This window comes from Elgaria multicarinata, chromosome 6, assembly GCF_023053635.1.
Source record: "Elgaria multicarinata webbii isolate HBS135686 ecotype San Diego chromosome 6, rElgMul1.1.pri, whole genome shotgun sequence".
Classification (NCBI taxonomy): Eukaryota; Metazoa; Chordata; class Lepidosauria; order Squamata; family Anguidae; genus Elgaria; species Elgaria multicarinata.
Window position 1 is genome coordinate 105,338,657 of NC_086176.1, and position 20,938 is coordinate 105,359,594.

Sequence of the window (20,938 nt, forward strand, 5' to 3'; positions counted from 1 at the left end):
AAATAAAGAATTAATCTTATTATGTATGAGGCAGGAAGTGAGAGTACTTCCTGCATCACTGCAAGCAAACAATGAGGTATTGTTTATCACACCGTTTTTCTTTGTCCCCTTACTCGAATTATATGTATTTTCAAGTCTTTCTACAAGGCACAATTGCCCTGGTATTTCTCAATCAGAAAGTATTTATGGAATTAGAAAGATTGCTACTGCAAGTTGTTGTTGTTTTAACAGTGGAGTTGCTACCTTTCTCTTGACAAGGACTCTGTGCCTTAAACTGTTGAGTATTTATTATTATTATTATTTATTTATATAGCACCATCAATGTACTAGTAACAGGTAGAGATTCATGTTGACTTTTCCAATTTGTCCTGGAACTGCTACCTTATCTTGAGGGTGCACCTGTTGGATTTCTGCCTGTGGTACAGCTGTTAAAGGCACAAGGCCTATCTCAGTTAAGGTATATTGTTTCATCTGAACTTAGACTAGGGCCTAATCTACACCAAGCAGGATATAGCACAATGAAAGCGGTATATGGTACATGTCAATGGGCCCCAACAGTTGTCAGTGCACTTCAATACCACTATAAAGAAATAGTGCAGTTCCTGCCTTTTATATACCACTTTCGTGGTGCAATATCTTGCTTGGTGTAGATTAGGCCTAGGTAGAAGTGTCACACAACACATTCTTCCCCATTAGAAGATGACTTTAAAAGAAATTAAGGGTTACACAAACTTACTTTTAGCCATGTCAGAGAAGAAAAAATATTGTATGTGTTTCACTTTCTGATCCTAATTTGCCCAATAACCTCCACCATTTTAGTTGCCCACAACTTGCCAGTTCCCATGGTAAATCATTATCTCAACCCTGCACCCAAAGGTCAACAATGAAGACTTAGCCGGAGGACCATTATTCTTACATTGAGAAATCAGCTCTCCCCACTACCCACTCTTTATAGGGTGGCCAATTGCAAAAGAGGACAGGGCTCCTTCTCCTACATCTCCTATGTAGAAGACAACCACACCTGCTGAAATCCCCTTCTGCATCTGGGCACGCTACTTCTGAGCTCCCACCAAATCCCTCTCATTCTCTAAAGGCCTTTGAACCCTAAGCCACATTTCTTTCACCAGCAAGGGGGCAACAAATGCCATTAAAAAAGGCAAGCAAGCAAACAATGAGCTTAAACTTTAAAGAAAACTCCATGGAACAGTTTGGAGGAACTCTGCAGTGATGTTTTGTCACAAATGGTTATATGTTGTAGCTCACACATGAGTAAAAATGAACAAAGCTTTACAGAGGAATATAATATTAAAGGTGACTATATGAAAAGGAGGACAGGGCTTCTGTATCTAACAGTTGCATTGAAAAGGGAGTTTCAGCAGGTGTCATTTGTATATATGGAAAACCTGGTGAAATTCCCTCTTCATCATAACAGTTGAAACTGCAGGAAATTATACTAGAGAGACCAGAATTAAAAGAGGGCAGGGCACCTGCAGCTTTAACTGTTGTGATGAAGAGCAAATTTCACCAGGTTCCCCATATATACAAATGACACCTGCTGAAGTTCCCTTTTCAATTCAACTGTTAAAGATACAGGAGCCCTGTCCTTCTTTTCATACGGTCACCCTAATATGGTCACCATATAATATTACTTGGAAACTCTTTTCTGGCCCCTGCTGAAACTTGTATCTCTTCCACCCTTGGCCTCCTGAAGCAACATTCTTCCCTACTCACTACACTGCTTCAGCTTTCTGCCTCTCACTTGACTCACAGAGACTTCAATGCCATTCTAAATGCACTCATTTGAGAGCGGTTGTACCTAATTTACTGAGATGTTAGAGAGGAGACTCGGATCCCTCAAATCCTTCCTTATTCCCTCCCCAGCCATTCACCAACAGACTTTAAGGCCAATCCAGCTTACCTTGTTAATATTATAGAGGACTCGGTTAACAGGCAGAGTGGAAATGCAGGTCTTTGGAGAAAGAACCAATTGCTGTTTCATGACTCAGCAGGCCTTTGCCTCTGTCAAAATGTGCTCCACCTTCAAATGCTGAACTTTCTTGGAGAGCGTGCTTCTCTACCAACCCCTTTAAACCTACAGCCAATTTATTTTAAGGCAAATTCACACATACTTCTGCATACAAATCACCCGATTTCCTGTCAACCCAACTTGAATTGAGATAATGCTGAGCCAATCTTGTGAGTGGCTCAACAGGTGTCCGGACTTCAGGTCAAACCATCTGTTGAACATTTTGCAAAAACAGACAGTGGCTGGGTTCAGACGTCACGTTAGCCCAGTGTGGATTGCATTTGAGAGCAATCCACTGTGAGTTAGTGTGTCGGGCGGGCGGGCGTTTCCCCCTCCCCCCGCATGATGGGTACTGTATCCACATCTGTTACCCACCCTCTACAGTGTCATGATGTGGGAGTAGCGCCGTTAAATCTGGCGGCTCTGTGGGAAACATGTGTGAGCATGGAACTTGTGGTGACGCTCTAGGCAGCGCAGCCCGATCCTATGGTCTCCGTTGCATAGCAACAGATGAAGTGGCTGTTGCGGCCTGATTCCCACTGTGGTGGGAGCAGGACGATGGGGACTTACCTACAGAGCAGGGATGGGTAAGTCAACCATGGTGCGCTGCTTGGTTCCTAGTCATGTGAAGGGCGCGCACACTGTAGTTTTCCTATCCCTCCCCCCAGCATCCGTGATTGTGTGAACAGGGCCGTGGAAGAACCTGGATACCCACTGAATCACAGGCTGACTGCAAAAGAAATATAGGCTTAGTGGGAAATGGTTGCGTGAACCAATTCTTAAACTTGAGAGCAGTATTTTATATTGCTTTCAGTCATCACAGCAACATTAAACTGCCACTATAATTTTATGTATTTATATAAAATATTTGTACCCCCTCTATTTAAAAAAATATATCAAAAATTTAGTACCAACATTTTTCAAGGCAGCTGTCACCATTTTATAGTATGGCGTGTATTCCTAATATATACATTGTGGAGCTCTCATGTGTACTCTTACTTAGCTTCCTGCATTTCTGGGAGCACACAGTTATCACTTCAAGCAATCACAAAGAGTGAAATAGATAAACATGCCAGAACATATACCTTCTGTTTCCTGGTTATGAAACCCCCAGACCAGCATGTACAGTTAACAGAATATTACAAATAAACCTTAATGATGAAGAAAAACACTGCAGCATCGTTCAGAAATGGGACTTGTATCAAGATATTCTCCGATCTGACACCAGAGATGCCCCCACAAATCTGTAGCCTGCCACTTGGAACACGGCAAGGCGGAAATAAGTTTATTTGTGTTTTTTGGCAGCCTCCAACTAAATGTTGTCCCTTAATTTGGACCTAAAGCAGCTTGACGGAACTCAAACTCTCTGCTATGAACAGAGTTGGGAAAATCTGACTCCTCAGGATGTTGACAATTTCCCCACCGTAATGCAGGATGATCCACACTCCGATGCTGGCACCTAGGAAACATTTATAATTATGCCTCGCATCTCTTTATGTCTGGCTGTTCACTCTCTTCCTCTGGACCATTTTGCTGTTGTGGGAGGGAAAGATGTTTGAAAGAGGGGTGGGTGGGGGGAAGTAACAGATGGCATTTGGGGAATGTGCAACGTTTCCCTTGAGTGAGAGCCTCAAAAGATGTTGCCTCACAGATATCCTTTCCTCTTAGGACATGGTTGGGTACCTTGTGGCCTCCAGATGTTTGTTTGTTTGTTTATTACATTTCTGCACCACTGAATAGCTGAAGATCTCTGGGCAGTTCACAGGTTTTGTTGGTGGGCTGAAACTCCCATCACCCTCACCATTGACCTTGCTGTGTAGGGCTGATGGGAGCTGCAGTCCAGCAGCATCTGAAGAGCCACGAGCTGCCCTAGGAGCTGCCTAAAGCAGTGGTTCCCAATTGGGGGTCCGTGTAACCCACCCAGGGGGTCCGTGGCACCATTCACATATTCACCATTCATTTCTGGAGTCCACTGACGACAGATTCCTACCAGAAGTAAAGTATAACATCAATGAGCACCTGCTTGATTTAGCAACTAGCTTCAGAGATTACTTCCCTGCACCTAATCCTGAAAACTCATGGATAAGGAATCCTTTTGAATGTGGTGATGTACAACTAACAACTCTATCTGCGGAAGTCACTTGTTGACGTGACTTGTGATGGTTCATTGAAATCATTTTTCAAAGAATATGGACTGGGCCCAATTCTGAGTGAAGGTTTTTCCTGATTATGTTAGGTGAAAAAGCTTTGAAACATCTAGTTCACTTTTGTTCCACATATCTTTGTGAACAAACATTTTCAACATTTTGTTATATGAAGAACAAGCATAAAAATCGGCTTGATGTTGATCCAGATTTGAGACTAAAAGTAGAAAATACTGAACCGGATGTGGAAGGGATAATTCGGGACAAAAAGAGTCATGATTTCTCCCATCACATTTAGGTTTAGTAGCTGCTAGACATGTCATAATTTGTTCAATTGTAAACTAGACGTTAGTAAAATTAAATTCGTCTTTATATTCCTAACTAAATCATTGTCATTTTTGCGTGGTAATATCACAAATATCACAGATTTTAAGATCTGTGGGTTTTTTTTTGTATACCTAAAATCCTTTGCTTATTAGGGGCTACCCCTTATTTTCTCCAAAAAATTGCTTTGCACAGGTAACTACCATAGAGATACCAAATTTTTCAAAATTCCATGGCTTGGCATTTGAAAAACAAGGGGTCCACAGTACGTAGCTAATTGGGAACCACTGGCCTAAAGGAAAACATTGGTGCCTTTGTGACATTTATTTATTTATTTATTACATTTATATACCACCCCACAGCCGAAGCTCTCAAACATTAGCAACCATTACAGCTCTCCTCATCTCAGACTCATTTGCTTGTCTGACAATGGACACATCTAACATTAAGAAAAGGAGGAAATTCTGCCATGCTTAAACATGAAATGAAAGAGTTAGAATCAATGGGGTCAATAGAGAAGTAAAGTGAGAAGACACTAGCACAGCAAGAGTCTGGAAACAGAACTCAGGGCTAAGCAACTGCTAATGCTGGTAGCAGTGCCCCATCACCTGTTCTCACACTTTAGGTGGGAGAAATGCAGAACTGAGCGGTGGTGTGGGAGCTCAACCCTTTCTTTGCCTATTTCCCAGCTCCCATATGGTTTTCCTGGCCATAGGGGTTTCAAAACATGTTTGCAAAGGTAGAACTCATGGTGAAGGGGTGGTAGAACTGAAATGTGCACATCTTCTTAGCTAGAGCCCACCCTGATGGTCACTTTCCTCTTCCTATTCCCACCATTTGGTGGGTATGTTGCTACTAACATGCATGCAACGTGACTCAAAGTGTATTGTGTATCTTGGGAGTGTCTGCCTTGAGAGTTTCTCTATCTTGTAAGGGAGGCTGCACACTTTTGCCTAGGCTTTAAATAGCTGCTGATTATACTACGAAGCAGATTTTATAAGAAGTAACAACTCTAATACTCTTTCTTTTTAGGCAGATACGATCACTGTCCATCATGAGAACTGTTCCTTATCATTGTTCAAACTTTCTCAACGCCTAAGCCAAGCTGGGTGTGCAAACACAAATGTTATCAAAACTTCTTGTACAGTTACCTTGAACACCAGAGGTTTTGGGCTAAGAACAAAAGAGCCATGCTGCATCAGACGCAAGGTCTACCTAGCCCAATGTTCTATTTACACATTGACCAATTAGCGGTCCGTGGGAAGCCCAGCAGCAGGACATGAGTGCAAGTGCACCCTCCTATGTTCCTCAGAAATTGGTATACAGAGGTATGCTGCTTCTGAACCTGGAGGTAATATATAGAATAAGGTCTACTAGCGTCAGATAGCCTTATCCTCCATGAATTTGTCTAAACCCCTTTTAAAGCCATCCAAGTTAGGTGCCATCACTACAACTTGTGGTAGTGAATTCTGCAGTTTAACTATGTCCTTTGATCTGCCCTGAAACTCTCACCATTCAGCTTCACAGGATGACTCCAGGTTCTAGTATTATAGGAGAGGGAGAAGTTCTCCCTCTCCCATGATGCTATAAACCAGGGACATCCCATCTCTCCATCAACTCTCTCTAAACAATGCACATTTTTGTACACCTCTATCATGTCTCCCAGGACTTCCTTTGCTCAATTCTTGTCCAAGCTAAACAGTCCCAAAATTGCTCCAGCTGCTTGATCATTTGGGTTGTTTTGTGGGGGGCAGGGGCATGTTTTTCAATTCCACAATATCCTTTTTTAGGTGCCAAAACTGCACGGTATTCCAAGTCTGGTTCCATCATAGATTTGTATACGGGCACAGTATGATATTGGCAGCTTTATTTTTAGTTCCTTTTCTAATTATGCCCAACATGGAATTTGCCTTTTTCATAGTACTGGGTTGACATTTTCCTCAATCTATCCACTTTTTTCATCGAGCTATTAAGCTTCTATTTATTTTTTAAGGAGGAAGCACGAGTCAGTCAAAGCTTAACACTTTTAGGGACTAAACTTGCCACGCAGGGCACCCGTATGTATGCTGAACACACGTTCTCCCTGTTCACAAGGAAGGAATTGACGATTTACAGAAAATGGATTATGCAAAGGAGGGAAGTGCAACCCATCCACCTCCTCTGTTTTACCTTGTTACACTCTGTAGCTTTTAAACAGGTTTCCTTGGTCTGGTTCTGATACTGGAAGTGAACAGTACAGGCAGAAAATTGTTTAGAGTTATGGAGCTCAGCAAGGAAATGTCGGGAAGGGACAGGTTTCGTTTCACTTCACTTCCCCCTGCCCTCTGCTTTCTGTAAAGAGGAGACCCCTCCCCTGCCCCTGCTTTACATGAACCGGGCAAACAGATGTTTAACATACTCTGCAAATCTAGATTAGGCCTAAATCTCACTGTTTTGAAGACCAAATTAGACATGATGTTAATTGCATGAGTGCAATTAATGTGCACATTGTTCTTATGCAAATAGCAGCTGTGGGGATGCCTGAGCAGTCTTGGGACTGCAGGGAGATGGGAGGGGAAGGGCTAAATCTTTATCCCTCTGCAAGTGAGAGGCTTCCCTTGAAATGCTTCAGAAAAAGGGATACCTGTAAAGATTGTGGCAGGAAGATAAAGGGTTAACCTTCTTCTCCCCAGCTCCCCTGGTCCCAAAGCGTGCGTTAATTGCACTCATTCAATTAACATCACAACTAGTCTGACTCTTAGTAGGAGAGATGTAAGCACATGCTTAAATCTCCCATTGAAATCAATGAGATGTACAAGTGCTTATATGGTTGTACTGATGCACAGTTTTGTACCAAGCCTAAAGGAACAACTTGTAGCAAGAATGACAAAGTTATGAATTAGAAAATAATTCTTTGATGACCATTTCCATGTTAGTCAGTTACAGCAAAACTAACAAAGAGTCTGGTGTCAACTTAAACACTAACTAATGTAATATGGCATAATATATTTGATAGTTTTTAAGGGGCCAGAAGATCTCTTATGCAAGGTCAACCTGGTGCTAACGTTGACCCTATTCAGATGACACGGTAAGCCACGGTGGTTAAGCATTTTGAGCTAAATATTATGGCTTAGCGTGTCATGTGAACCATTACTTAACGTGTTGTGTGAACCATTCCTAACCATGGTGGCTAAGTAACCATGGTTTAAACACAATCACTAACCATTTGCTGCATAAGGGTTAGCGGCCTAGCCATGGCTTGGCATGTTGTCTGAACAGGCCTAATGTCATCTTATCGATGCCAGGTTAAGACTTTCCTCAACTTCAAAGCATTTGGCAGCTTGCGATAGGGCTTTTTAATGTGAGTTGTTTTTATCGAGTCCTGGGGGTAATCGGCAAAGCAAGTGAATCAAATACACTTCTTGTTTATATATGGATCTTCTTCAAATCGCTTTGGTCCAGCAGCAGGAGAGCTGAATGTCATCAAGCCCAGAGGTGCTGCTCAGCAAACGGGAGAAGCTTATTTCCACTCCTGTCCAGGCTCCCCACTGCTGCTGTGTTCAGATGAATGGGAACTGCAGGCTAGATACTCACTGGGAAAGCAACTACTTTGCAATTCTGGAGGCTTTATGAATGAAAAAGACAGGCTGGATACTCTTGACTGGCAAAAGCTGCAATTGCGAAGGCTAGGAACAGTGCTGTTGAGCTTTTATGAATGAGAAATGGGGGCTAGATAATTTCCTTGGGGAAGGCAACAACTGAGCAATTGTGGAGGCTGGGAACAGCGCTGTAGCACTTTTATAAATTGGAAAGGCAGGCTATTTACTCTGACTGGAGACAGCAGTGCCAAGGGGGGGGGGAAAGCGAATGGGGAGGGGTACCCCCACCCCTTGACCTCGTAAATGCCAGGTCACAGCCATATCACAGATGTACGCCCAGGGTTTAATGTGACGGGATGGGGCACACTGCAGTGGAACCACCTGGGAACCGCTTTAAGTGAAAAATACAGACTAAAAGGATTTCTAGAAAATCTGGCTTTTCAACAAAGAAGCTGCTGGTTGGCTGTGGACTGGTGATGACGTCACGTGTCTCAAAGGACCTCAAACTGCTCTCCCCCCACACTAAATGAACTGCGATATTTTTAGGCATCTCAAAATGTTTTAAATTTCACTACATTAAAGGTTTTGTATCATGCTTTAGTATGCTGAATTTTAGGGTTCTGATTTTTGTAAATGCCCAGATATGTTTGGCTAAATGTAATAAATGTAATGTAATGTTTCTTGTTTTTATGTCCAGAAACACTTAGCTAGGAGTTGCTTCAAAGTACAACTTAACTTTGAGATGAAGCATAACTTCACGTTCTGACCATTTACATTCTTGGGCCTTCAAATATTTAATTTGATTCTTCCGCTCCATTTTCCTTCTTCTTCCAAACACTTCATATAAAGATAATTTCAAAACTTCAGCAAGTCATTCAATAGGAAGTGCCTGACTGAGTCCACACCCACCTGAACAACACACAGAAATAGCCACAGACTTTTCTTTCTTGATATTTCACTTTGGTGTCTTGAAAGTTTTTGGTGTATCCTCTTTTTCAGCAATGTACACCCTTTTCATGTTTATGCAATGTGTAAATAACCACCAAATCTTGTTGGGGGCATCAGAATCTTGTTGCTTCTCCCCTGCAAACCCAGAACTGACTTCAGGAGGTGGAGGAGGGCCATTGGTTCCCTGTTCCATGGCGTCCCGTTGCTGGTGGCCAGGCCACCCAGTATCAGGAGTGGGAGCTAGGATGTGCTTCCACTGCAATGGTGTCTTTAAATGCAGCACTGTATTTTTCCCTACTAGCATAAATGGCAACCATCAATTCACAGCGCACTTGCAATTCCTGCGTAACATGGGGCTAAACCTGCTTCGTGGCCTTGGTGACCTCAGCCATTAGGAATCAATCCTACTTCTACTTGCAAAGCTCCCTCTCAGATGCTGTTTCTCGGTCACACTATAAGTGTGACAGAAAGTTGGGAACCAGCTTTTTTTTTTATATATAGATACTTCATTCAAATAATAATGTCACATATTCCCAGTATTGGGTTACCACCTCTGTCTACTGACTTCCTAAGGCATTCCCCAATCTATCTAGGGAGAACCACACTCCTAAAGAAGGGTTCCAGTTGCCTATAATTTGCAGGCAACAATACACATTTGAGAATAAATGCTGTGTATTTGTACTGCATTGTTTTCAACGGGACACACATTTTAAAATGCATTTGCATGCATATCTCTGTCTACGTTTTGACACAACTATTCATGCATAAATACCCTTTTAAGTGCAGCTAGAATTGGGTCAGGATGACCTGCAAAACCTATAAGCATGATGGGATGGAAAGTGAATGCTGGAAACACTAGGGGTTAGACGCTGGAGGGAAGAACCTCTCCCTCCCTGCCTAGTATCAGATGTGTGTGGATCAGTAGCAGAGGGGATGTATGTGAGAGTAAGCTCTGGGGCAAAATGCAGGTGGGGAGGAGGGGGACAGAATTTCCTAAACTGCAAGTCTATCTGTCTGTCTCCTTTCTTTCTTCCATCCATCCATCCATCCTCCTTCCAGCCTCAGCCACCCCTTTATTCCTAGGTTTCTATTCTCTACATATACGGGATACATATCTTTCCTCTAAAGAAATGGACGATATAACAGGTTAATGCTTCAGTTTTTAAAAACCACTAATCCTTAATTAAAATATATTATAAATACGGTGCCAGATTATGCAATTTCACACACTATGGTCAGTAAAGTGTTTATTTGAAAATAAGTATATATCTTCCTGAACAATCTGCCTTAGGTACTTCTGGTTTCTTGCTTTCATACCCATGAAAGTCGCCATCAAACATGTCAACATTTAATTTGCACAGATGCTTTGCCTTTATATGTTAACAGGAAGATAATATTATTGGTCAAAATAATGCCCATTTGGGAGAACACATATTCAATACAGCTGTTGCTAACAGGAACCAATATTCTGTATTGCACAACCTTAAAGAGGTTGTGTACAGAGTCAAGCTCCACATTTTTTCAACAGTTGCTTCCTCCACCTATTTGCACATGAATTTTCAGTCATGACAATCATGCACTTCACTGTTTTTTATGGAAACAAGCTCTAAATGCAACAGCTCCTGCATGAAATTCAATCACTGCTGAGAGCCACGAGGTGGCTGGAAGTGTAAGCTCATGACTCTGAAGTGGAGGCATTATCACAGTGCAGAACAACTGTGGGAAGGAAGGGTGCTGGTGGGTTGGAAGGAGCCCAATGAACATAAGAACATAAGAAGAGCCATGCTAGATCAAGAAGGCTGCAGAAAGCTGGAGTGTGTTCAGAGGAGGGCAGCGAGAATGAACAGGGGGGTCTGGAAACAAAGTCCTATGAGGAGAGACTGAAAGAACTGGGTATGTTTAGCCTGGAGAAGAGAAGATTGAGGAGAGACATGATAGCACTCTTCAAATACTTAAAAGGTTGTCACACAGAGGGCCAGGATCTCTTCTCGATCTTCCCAGAGTGCAGGACACGGAATAACGGGTTCAAGTTAAAGGAAGCCAGATTCCAGCTGGACATCAGGAAAAACTTCCTGGCTGTTAGAGCAGTATGACAATGGAATCAGTTACCTAGGCAGGTTGTTTGGCTCTCCCACACTAGAGGCCTTCAAGAGGCAGCTGGACAACCATCTGTCAGGGATGCTGTAGGGTGGATTCCTGCATTGAGCAGGGGGTTGGACTCGATGGCCTTGTAGGTCCCTTCCAACTCTACTATTCTATGATTACCTTCCCATTACTCTGGAATGGGAAGCCCTATGAAGAGAGACTGAAAGAACTGGGCATGTTTAGCCTGGAAAAGAGACGATTGAGGGGAGTCATGATAGCACTCTTCAAATATTTGAAAGGCTGTCACACAGAGGAGGGCCAGGATCTCTTCTCGATCCTCCCAGAGTGCAGGACACGGAATAATGGGCTCAAGTTACAGGAAACCAGATTCCGGCTGGACATCAGGAAAAACTTCCTGACTGTTAGTGCAGTACGACAATTACCTGGAGAGGTCTTGGCCTCTTCCACACTAGAGGCATTCAAGAGGCAGTTGGACAGGGATGTTTTAATGTGGATTCCTGCACTGAGCAGGGGGTTGGACTCGATGGCCTTATAGGCCCCTTCCGACTCTATTCTATGATTCTGTGATCAGACGAAGGGTCCATCTAGTCAAGCATTCTGTTCACACATTGGCCACCCAGCTGTCAACCAGGGACTCACAAGCAGGACACAGTGGAACAGCACCTCCCTTGCCCAGGTTCCCTAGCAATTAGTGTATATAGGCTTGCTGCCTCTGATACTGGAGGGAGCACATAGCCATCTGGACTAGTAGCCATCGGTAGCTTTCTCCTCCAGGAATTTATCCAACCCCCTTGTAAAACCATGCAAATTGGTGGCCATCACCACAACTCGTGGCAGCAAATTCCATAGTATAACGATGCGCTGTGTGAAGAAGTCCTTCCTTTTATCTGTCCTGAATGTCCCATCAACCAGCTTCATGGGATGACTCCAGGGTTCTAGTATTACGGGAGAGTTAGAAAAATGTCTGCCTAGCCACATTCTCCATACCATGCATAATTTTGTACACCTCTATCATGTCTCCCTTTTGCCCTCTTTTTCCCCATCCTAAACCATTCCAACTGTTGTAACCTTCCCTTATAGGGGAGATGCTCCAGGCCCTTGATAATTTTAGTTCCCCTTTTTGATATCCAGGAGCCCATATAAACCTAGCTTAGATGGCTTTTTAAAAGGATTCAACAAATTCATTGAGGTTAGGGCTAGCTAGCTAAACAGAATGTCCAACCGGAGAAGCAGTGTATTTCTGAATCCCAGATGCTGGGATAAACAGGGGGTGGGGCAGGGGGTTGCTGGCTTTGTGTGTTGCTTGTGAGCTATCCAGAGGCATCTGGTTATAAATAGGATACTGAATGACATGACCCCTTGATCTGATCCAGCAGGACTCCTTTTATGTTCCTAACCTGCAGCTGGACTTGGCTGGAGGATAGCCAGACAAACATGGCTGGGGAGCAGATTCGTTTGGCCATTCCCCTCCTTCCTGCTTCACCCACCTCTGCTGTCACTTGTCAGGCCCAGGGCTCATGCTGGCAGGGCTTGTATTTCTTTGACCACAGACTGAGGCTCCAAACGGAGCAGCAGGAGCCTTGGGCGAGCTAAGTGAGAGCACTAGAAGTCATCTCTCTGTATCCTCCTCCAGGCAACCTAGCAGAGCAGCGTGAGCAGGTGCCCCCATCTGGAGTGAGTTAAATGGCAGCAGGGAAGGGTGGGCACAGAGGGGGGAAATTCTGCCTTAACCAGTTTCCTCCTTTCCAAAGCCACTCGTGGGTTCTAGGCAACTTGATCTTGATACTGATTACAATTTTCTATCTGTCCACATGAAAAACTGGCAGAGGGCATCCCTATCACAGTCTAAATAACATTTGTGTAGCACTTTCAAGTATTCAAAGCATGGCTTCCGTGAGATGTACTCCCAGTTAAATGTATTCAGCAGCCTTCCCCAAGCTGGTGCCCTCCAAATGTTTTGGATTATAAGTCCCAGCATTCCTGACCATTGGCCATGCTGGCTGGGGCTGATGGGAGTTAAATTCCAAATCATCTGGACCAATTTGGGGAAGGCTGGCATATAGGATTGGAGACTTAAAGTAACATGTAGTTTGGCCCATCTGCACATTTGTTTGGAAGTTGCCCCACCAAACTCAAACTAGGCATATCTATGAGTAAATATGCACAGGCTTGGGCAGAATCTGAGCTTGACATATTTTCCTGAAGCAGCTGTTGTTGCTTTGGGGCAACAGCAGAAAAGACCCTACTTCTCTCAGGTGTCATCTCGATATCCCAGTTGGCAAGACTTAGAGCTGAAATAAGTGTAGAGCTCTAGAGCTGAAATAGAGCTGAAATAGAGCTGAAATAAGTCACTCTCCATTACTTTTTCTACTGAAATTGCTTCCAGGACAATCTCCATTTCCCACCACACACACACACACAAGTATTTGCAACACACAACAGTGTTAAAAACATTTTCTAACCTAGAAGCACAGAAAACCTTTGCTGCTTTACCTTCTTCACTTATTTTATGCTGGGGTAAAATCTACTGTCTGGATTGTATGGAGGTAATATGGTAATATGGTGTAACAGAGAGGAAGTTATGTCCTCTATGGTGTAATTGGTAAAAGAGCAGAATTCTGTCAGTCCATCCATTGCTTATGTATACCCATGACCCACATGCGACCCCACAGAATCCCAGTGATGTTACTGATGGTTTATCGGTCTATATAGAACTGGATGATCAAACCTCCATTAACTTCAATTGGAGCAGGTTGGGACCCAATATATTGTTTCAGTTACCTAGCAATAGAAAACAGAATCCCTATTATCTAAAATATCTATAATTGCTTGGAGATATCCGCTTGGAGATTTTATTATATTAAGCCTCATGTAAGTATTACTACTACTACTCCCTAGCTACCCAGATACAGGCTGTGCCAAATCTTTCCCAATATCACCTATACACACACAACTTCATTTTCAAAACTTCTTTCCCCCCTTTAATTACTCATTTATCCAAATTTCTGATAATCAAACACCTTGATCTTAAAACACATTATCTAGAGGTAAGTCCTCTTGATTTCAGTGAAACTTATTTCTATGTCAGGCATTCAGTGTCCTGGTGTAAGCTTCAAATAGCTGAAATCAAGCTGAATTTACTTTAAATATATTTAGGAGTGGTGGACACACAATGTCAACGTCTCACCACCATCTCACAGCAATTCAGGTAAATTAATGAAGATTATATATAGCTCATGCACTGCAATCTTCTGCGTATTTACTCAGACATAAGCCTTACTGTGTTCTAGGGTGACCATGTGCCCTACTTTACAGAGAACAGTTCTCTATTTGAAGGCATCCGATAGGGGTCTGATGGCAGGCTAAACTGTCATTAGGGAGCTCTAAGCCCCGCATGGCACAGATTGCAGTTGAAGAATAGAATTTGGAATGGAAGGTAATGAAGCAACGCCGCTCCTGGAGCCCTGGATGAGCTGAAGACAATAGCAAACATGTACAGAGGGAAACAGAGGCAAGGGAGGGAAGTGAACTAAGTGTCTGAGATGCCTGGCTCAAAATCCTGGAAATATGTTGGGCCATATGAGGATTGAACCACTGACCCTACAGCCCACAGTTCTTAGGAGCTATGCCCAATGCAAGACATCTACTTCCTGGAATCCAAGTAACCCACAAAACCTTCAATACTGCAGACACATATGCATTGTAAAGCCTCCGAGGGGTAGTTCCAGGCAATAGGCTGTTTCCAGTGGATTTGGTCTGTATTGCCTAAATGGGTGCAGACTAAAGGCATTAATGGGTGCTTCAAAAGGCATGAAGCTCTATCTACGGATGCAACATGGCGGGTCTATCTAAGCATATAAGGCAGCAAGGTGGTACAAGTAAAGAAGGAAACTCTGGGCCTGGCAAAATAGGTTCGGAGAAGAGGGAAAGCTAGAAGCAGATAACGAGGAATGGGTAGCATGCCAGGCAAACCCCAGGGGACTCTTAGTATGTCCTGGATCTAGTGAACAAGACTTGAGCAATGCTCCCGAGTGCTTCAAGGCTGTTCAAGAGTGCTCAAAATACGTTTAGTTTCAGGAGCAGTTATAAGCAGTTATAAGACAATGCAAAGGAGATGACAGTTTTGGACATACTCCGATTGAGGTTAAACAAAGGAAGTAGCTTGACTATTGGGAATGAAGAGGAGCCTTCCAGAAGTTCTTGGCTTCTGGCTAGCTGGCTAAGCTTCCAGAAGCCATGGTTTTGAGGGTTAATCAGGCAGAGAGTCTTAGGACAAGGGAGACCATGCAGGATACCCAGGTGGCTCTTTAGCTGATCTATCTGGAGGTGAAAACGCCTTAGGATTGGCCTACATTTCCTGCCAAAGCTTTAGATTAGTCAATTTGTAAGTTATCTCATGGGTTGCTTGTCTGTGGTGGTGACATGGAAGTCAGGAAGGGATCCAGGCTTCCCATTGTTCCCCTATCCACATGAGGGACACTCCTTTTAAGTGAGTTACAGATCGTGAGGTCTAATTACAATGAAGACAAGTAGCTGGCATACTACCATCTGAAACCTTTTGGTCCTAAGTGCCACGAGTCTCTTGCCTGTGCAGCTTTGCCCCTTTTGAACAAGGTTCTAGGGTGATGCTCAAAAATACTAACTGTACAAGCCATCATGGCTGCGATCCTAAGTAATATTTATGAACCTGATCTGCAAAGGGCGCAAGCAAGAAAAGTCCCCCTGTTAGGACAACACACAAAACAAACGGGATTACCTTGTTCATGGTAATCTAGGACTCCTTAGAATCCTGGCTTACCGTTCCATGTGAACATGGCCATTGTGTTCAATGGGGCTTGCTCCCAGGAGACTGTGTACAGGATTGCAACCTAAATCACCTTTGACTGCCACTTTTTCCCTCCTTAGCAAAACTATTTCAGGTTACGCCTTTTTTCTTTTCTTTTTTTAAGTTACCACAGCACTTCCTGTACACATCAGCAGAGATCAGTATCTTAAAAACTAACAGCTACATTACAAAAATGCTGTTAGAGAGTTGTACTTTGTAAAAGCCATATTTTAAAAGGCCACAAGTAATAGTGAATTGGGAAGTAATAGTTCGATCAATTAGAATAATTTATCTCGAGAGAAAAAGCAAAGCTATTTTCACATCTGCAAGGTGTCCTGCGATCCTGCTTAAAAGCTTCATGTGTAAAGTAGAAGCGTAGAATAGTAGCTTTGGAAGGGGCCTATAAGACCATCGAGTCCAACCCCCTGCTCAGTGCAGGAACCCACCTTAAAGCACCTTAAAGTAGAAATAGTCTGGCAAAAAAACCAACCACCCTGCATCCCTGAGATCTCCCCAGCTGTTCGACAGGCAAACACCCAGAAACAAGCAAGGTGTTTTTAAATTGTCTGGTAAAAGTTTGCATTTAAAAAAAGCCTTAAAAGCCCGTGACCTGGCTTACAATTCGTTCAGAAGTAACTAACAGCAAGAATTGAAAAATAATATTCCAAACCTGTTTGTCCTTTTTAAGGCCTACCGTCCTGGCATACCTTCAGGTCTGGTTTTCTTTTAGCAAAGTTACTGAGCGGTTAAGAACGTGCTTACAGGAATAAGGGTGTGGGAATACATTTGCGAAATAATAAACGGGCTCTGGGTTTCTCCCCTCTCCCGGTTGTGAAACTTACCGGTGCGTAAAGTTGTTCCTCTCCTGCGGATTTGGTGTCCGATTACAGGGTCCAATCCCCGTTTCGCCTTCCCAAAAGACTCCCCCCACGGTCAACTCCTGATAGCCAAAAGAATGCTCCGAAGCAACCCAGCAATCCTTGAAAACATTGAAGTGAGTGAAGGGGGGCGGGGGAAGTCTTCTGGTTGCAGAGCCCTGGAAGATTAGATTTAGCCCTCGCTGCTCGGAGCACAGCCGCGCAGCAGAAAAGTCGGCTTGCTTTTGACTCGGCGCCACCCCTCGGCTCTGAGCTCACAGGAGCTTCTGCCTGAAAAGGCTGATTGGAGGGAAAAGGCGTTCCGTGTCAGCGTCCACACGGATGGGAAGGGATGTACCCGGGGCAGAACGTGCTCATGTCATGACTCAAATGCATACCCTGCTAACTGCTAAGCACACACTGCTCCTTGTTAAAACTTTGCAGGCTCTTTTCTGTTCCTTGCATGACTAACTTGGAGCTCTCCATGTTAGTGAGAATGTTAAGAGTCCTGTATTAAAAGGACAGCGCAGACTTCTTTTGGTAAAATAAATAGCTCTTTGCTTAAGCATTTATAAGCCACATTCTTCATTAGGAAACTGCACCCAAAGTAGAATGCAAAGTGGGGTCAAAATGTGACCCACAAGCTTTATTATACATGGCAAAGTTTAGCTAGGCTGAGCTTCAAAATCTGCTTTTACTGTAGGAGTCAGCCCTGGGGCAGATAAAATAGTGATATAGAAGAGTCATAGGCGTGCACAGCACATTTCGTTAGGGTGTGCACCCAGGAATCTTTTTTAAAAGGCAACATTTATTGAATACTCAATCATAAAGGAAATTATTTTTCATTTATTAAACATTCTATACACTGATGCCCGACTCCGCGTTTGGCTTGCCTGACCTCAGGTGGTCTGTTGCAGGTGAGGGTGGGGAATGAGGAGACGCTCCTCAAGCGCTAGCATTGGTGGGGCTTTATGGTGACACTGGATGGAGATGGGGCTTATAAGGTGATATTTGCCTCCAGAGGCCCTCCTCCAGGCCTCTTTGAAGCATGGTTAGAGTAGCTCCTGACAGAGCATTCCGGAGGGCAGCGATAGGAGTGTTCCCACTGCGTCTGAATCCCTATTGGATCCCTACTCAATGGCCCCCTCAATTCAGCACTTATTGGTTGAGACATTAGGGTGAGCCCTTGTGTACGGCTATGTGAAGAGTGCAGTTAGAACATATACAGAGTCCTTTGCCCTGACTATTAAGTAATCAAAAGACGTTTGGAAAGCTTCGTCTGTTACGTGCATAACAATTCAGGTTTTCCTGGTAGTTGTTTAATGAACTGGGACGATGGTCCATGCAATGAATGAATGCACCCAGGCACTCGGGTTCAAATACCCCCAGAGATAAATATTACACACACTGCACACACTGATATTGGCTTGGGAGATCCAGAATAATGGGGGGGGGGGGTGTTGAAGTGGGCAAGGAGTGCACCATTGAGTATCAGAAGTCCTGCTAAGGCCAGAAACTACGCAAAATCCTGCTTTTAACCTCCACCTCCACTCTAATGGCTGAGGAGAATGAAGGACCACGGCGGGTGGCCCAATGCTCGCATGTTGCTGTAGCTACAAGCAGGATGATAATATAGAAAGAATCAGGAAATTGTGAATCAAGGTTTACCAAACAGTTAAAAAAAATCCATGATGAATCATTTAAAATATGTACATTGCACAATTGTACCTGGGGGGAAAAGTCATCTCTGTAGATGCTGCTGTAAAAGCTCACGTCTCAGATGTCACAGAATATTTGATAAATTTATGGACCCACATACCATGACTTAACAAATACTTTGGGAGATAAAAATGATTAAAACGCGTATACATCACTAGCCATGTAAAATATGAGGAGCACTATCAGTCTCACTGCTTAAGATGTCACCATTAATTTGGTTTATTTTATATGAATACAGTCCATTCAGGTATTTATAGTGGCGCATATTAAATTGACCAGTAGTGCAATTGACCTCAGTCAATAAAAGTCCCAAATGTATCATGTAATCATCCAATCCTTGCCTCATTTCAAAGGCTGGCAGGAGCAGATTAACCGGCAACTACACGAGGCTGCAATTTAAAATGGCAGCATGATCTAAGGTAGTAGCTGTAGTTAGATCTCCAAAATGAGTTGTCCCTATACAAGCTCATGATTAAGGTAGCTTCTTTGAAACAGGTAATTGGGCTGGCTTTGAAGCATTGCTTTGAAGCAAGTCAAACAAGCTTTTTTGTTTTTTAAGGAAGGTTCTAGCCTCTAGCTGCTCTAGCACAAAGGCAAATTGAACTTAGGCACCCACACCCCATTAGGGACACAAATCGCCTCAATATAACCCAAGACACAGGTTGTATTTCCAATAAGAATTCAAAAGTAAGAGATCTCCAGAGACAAATTAGAAGTATGAATCAACAGAAGAAGAGCACGAAGTAAGAGCACATGGCTTAACCTTGCTTTACCATCTTATATCAACTTAATTAACTGGAAGACCATATTAATTTCTTGTAGTAACTTTCTTTAACCCCTCACCTTTCTCTTCACCTGCAATGGAGATACATTTACTCACATGCATCCCTTGTTATACTTGGCTTCTAGTGCCTCATCCCTCTGCTCCCATGCCTAAGTCAGTCAAATTGTAAGCTTCTTGGGGCAGAGCTTCTTCTTTTTTGTTGAACATTGCCATGCAGATTATTTGCTACATATTTATACTGCCCAACAGCCTAGGCTCTCTGGGCAGTTTACAACTAAGGCCATAGCTAGACCTAAGGTTTATCCCTGGATCGTCCAGGGGTCAAACCTGTTCATCTAGGTGACACACAGGGGATCCAGTGCTCAGGCAGGGGTGAACCCTGGATGATCCCAGGTTAAACCTTAGGTCTAGCTGTGGCCTAAAACCATGATGTGACAATGCAATTTAAAACTTTAAAATCACATAAAACCAGCATAAGTTACAGTCCAGGGAAGACTTGCCTAAAGAAGTATATTTTTAGGAGGCGTTTAAAAATATTACATTTTCCTGTTTATTTATTTGTTACATATTTATTTGTTTGTTACAGATATATTGATGGCCCTTTGTAAAAAAAATTCTGTAGTAATGTTCCAGAGGTCTGCAAATATGCAAGACTATTCCAGGAATGGGCCAATGCATCAATTTTGGTTTTGCTCTGTATCATCTTTTTCCAACTTTAATTAAATTTTGTCCTATTTTGCATGTTTGTGATCTTTTTTTAAAAAAAAGGTCCATGTATAGATTTTTGTGCAAATTTCCCTTAAATTATGCATTTTTATATGCATGTTGGCCTATAATGTACCCATTTTCAAGCAATTTTCCTAATTGCTTGAAAAAAAATATTCTCCCAGTATTTTAACGGTCTATAAATTAATTTTAACTTGAATGTTTTAAATTTGTATTTTAAATTTGTATTTTTGCATTGCTGCTGTTTTTATTTTGGTTGTGCTTTTATATTGTATTTTATATTATGGTTTTATACTGTTGTTTTATACTTTGAATGGTCTTAATTTTGTGAACCGCCCAGAGAGCTCCGGCTATTGGGCGGTATAGAAATGTAATAAATAAATAAATAAATAAATAAATATAGAAATGCAATAAACAAATAAATAAATAATATAGTGTGTTTTTGTATGTTATTTTCACATATTCATGTGCATACTTTCTCCTAATATACACGTTTTTACACATTTTTGGTATAAAACTGCACCACAAAATTCAGAAAACTGTGAATATTGAAGCATAACTGTTTTGGTTCGTGTGTTGCTTCGGGAAATGCATATTAGGTAGGTTTGCATTAAAATGCAAACTATATGAATTTCTCGCCTATCCACACCATTGATGTGTTGGTGCTGCATGAGTGAGGGATGTTTAGAGGTGACAAAGGGGAGATACGATAGAAATTTATAAATCATTCATGCTGTGAAGAAAGTGGATAGAGAGAAGTTTTCTCTGTCTCTCATAACACTAGAACTTGAAGTCACCAAATGAAGCTGATTGACAGTTTATTCAGAACAAATAAAACACTGTACTTCTTCACAAGATGCATAATTACTTCATGGAAGTAGAATGTGGTGATGCCCACAAG

The 20,938-nt window shown here is 42.6% G+C and overlaps 1 protein-coding gene across 2 annotated transcripts in view; it reads right to left on the minus strand.

Moving 5' to 3' along the window:
• RAB27B (RAB27B, member RAS oncogene family) overlaps positions 1-20,938 on the minus strand; it is a 68,211-nt gene that overhangs the window by 27,500 nt on the left and 19,773 nt on the right. Inside the window, exon 1 of one of the 2 annotated variants that reach the window (XM_063128696.1) lies at positions 16,794-16,860. The exons of the other annotated variant lie outside the window; for it this stretch is intronic. The gene's annotated coding sequence lies outside the window, so the exon portion shown is untranslated. Of the gene's footprint in view, positions 1-16,793; positions 16,861-20,938 lie in introns of those variants that run through there. 2 annotated transcript variants of the gene reach the window in all.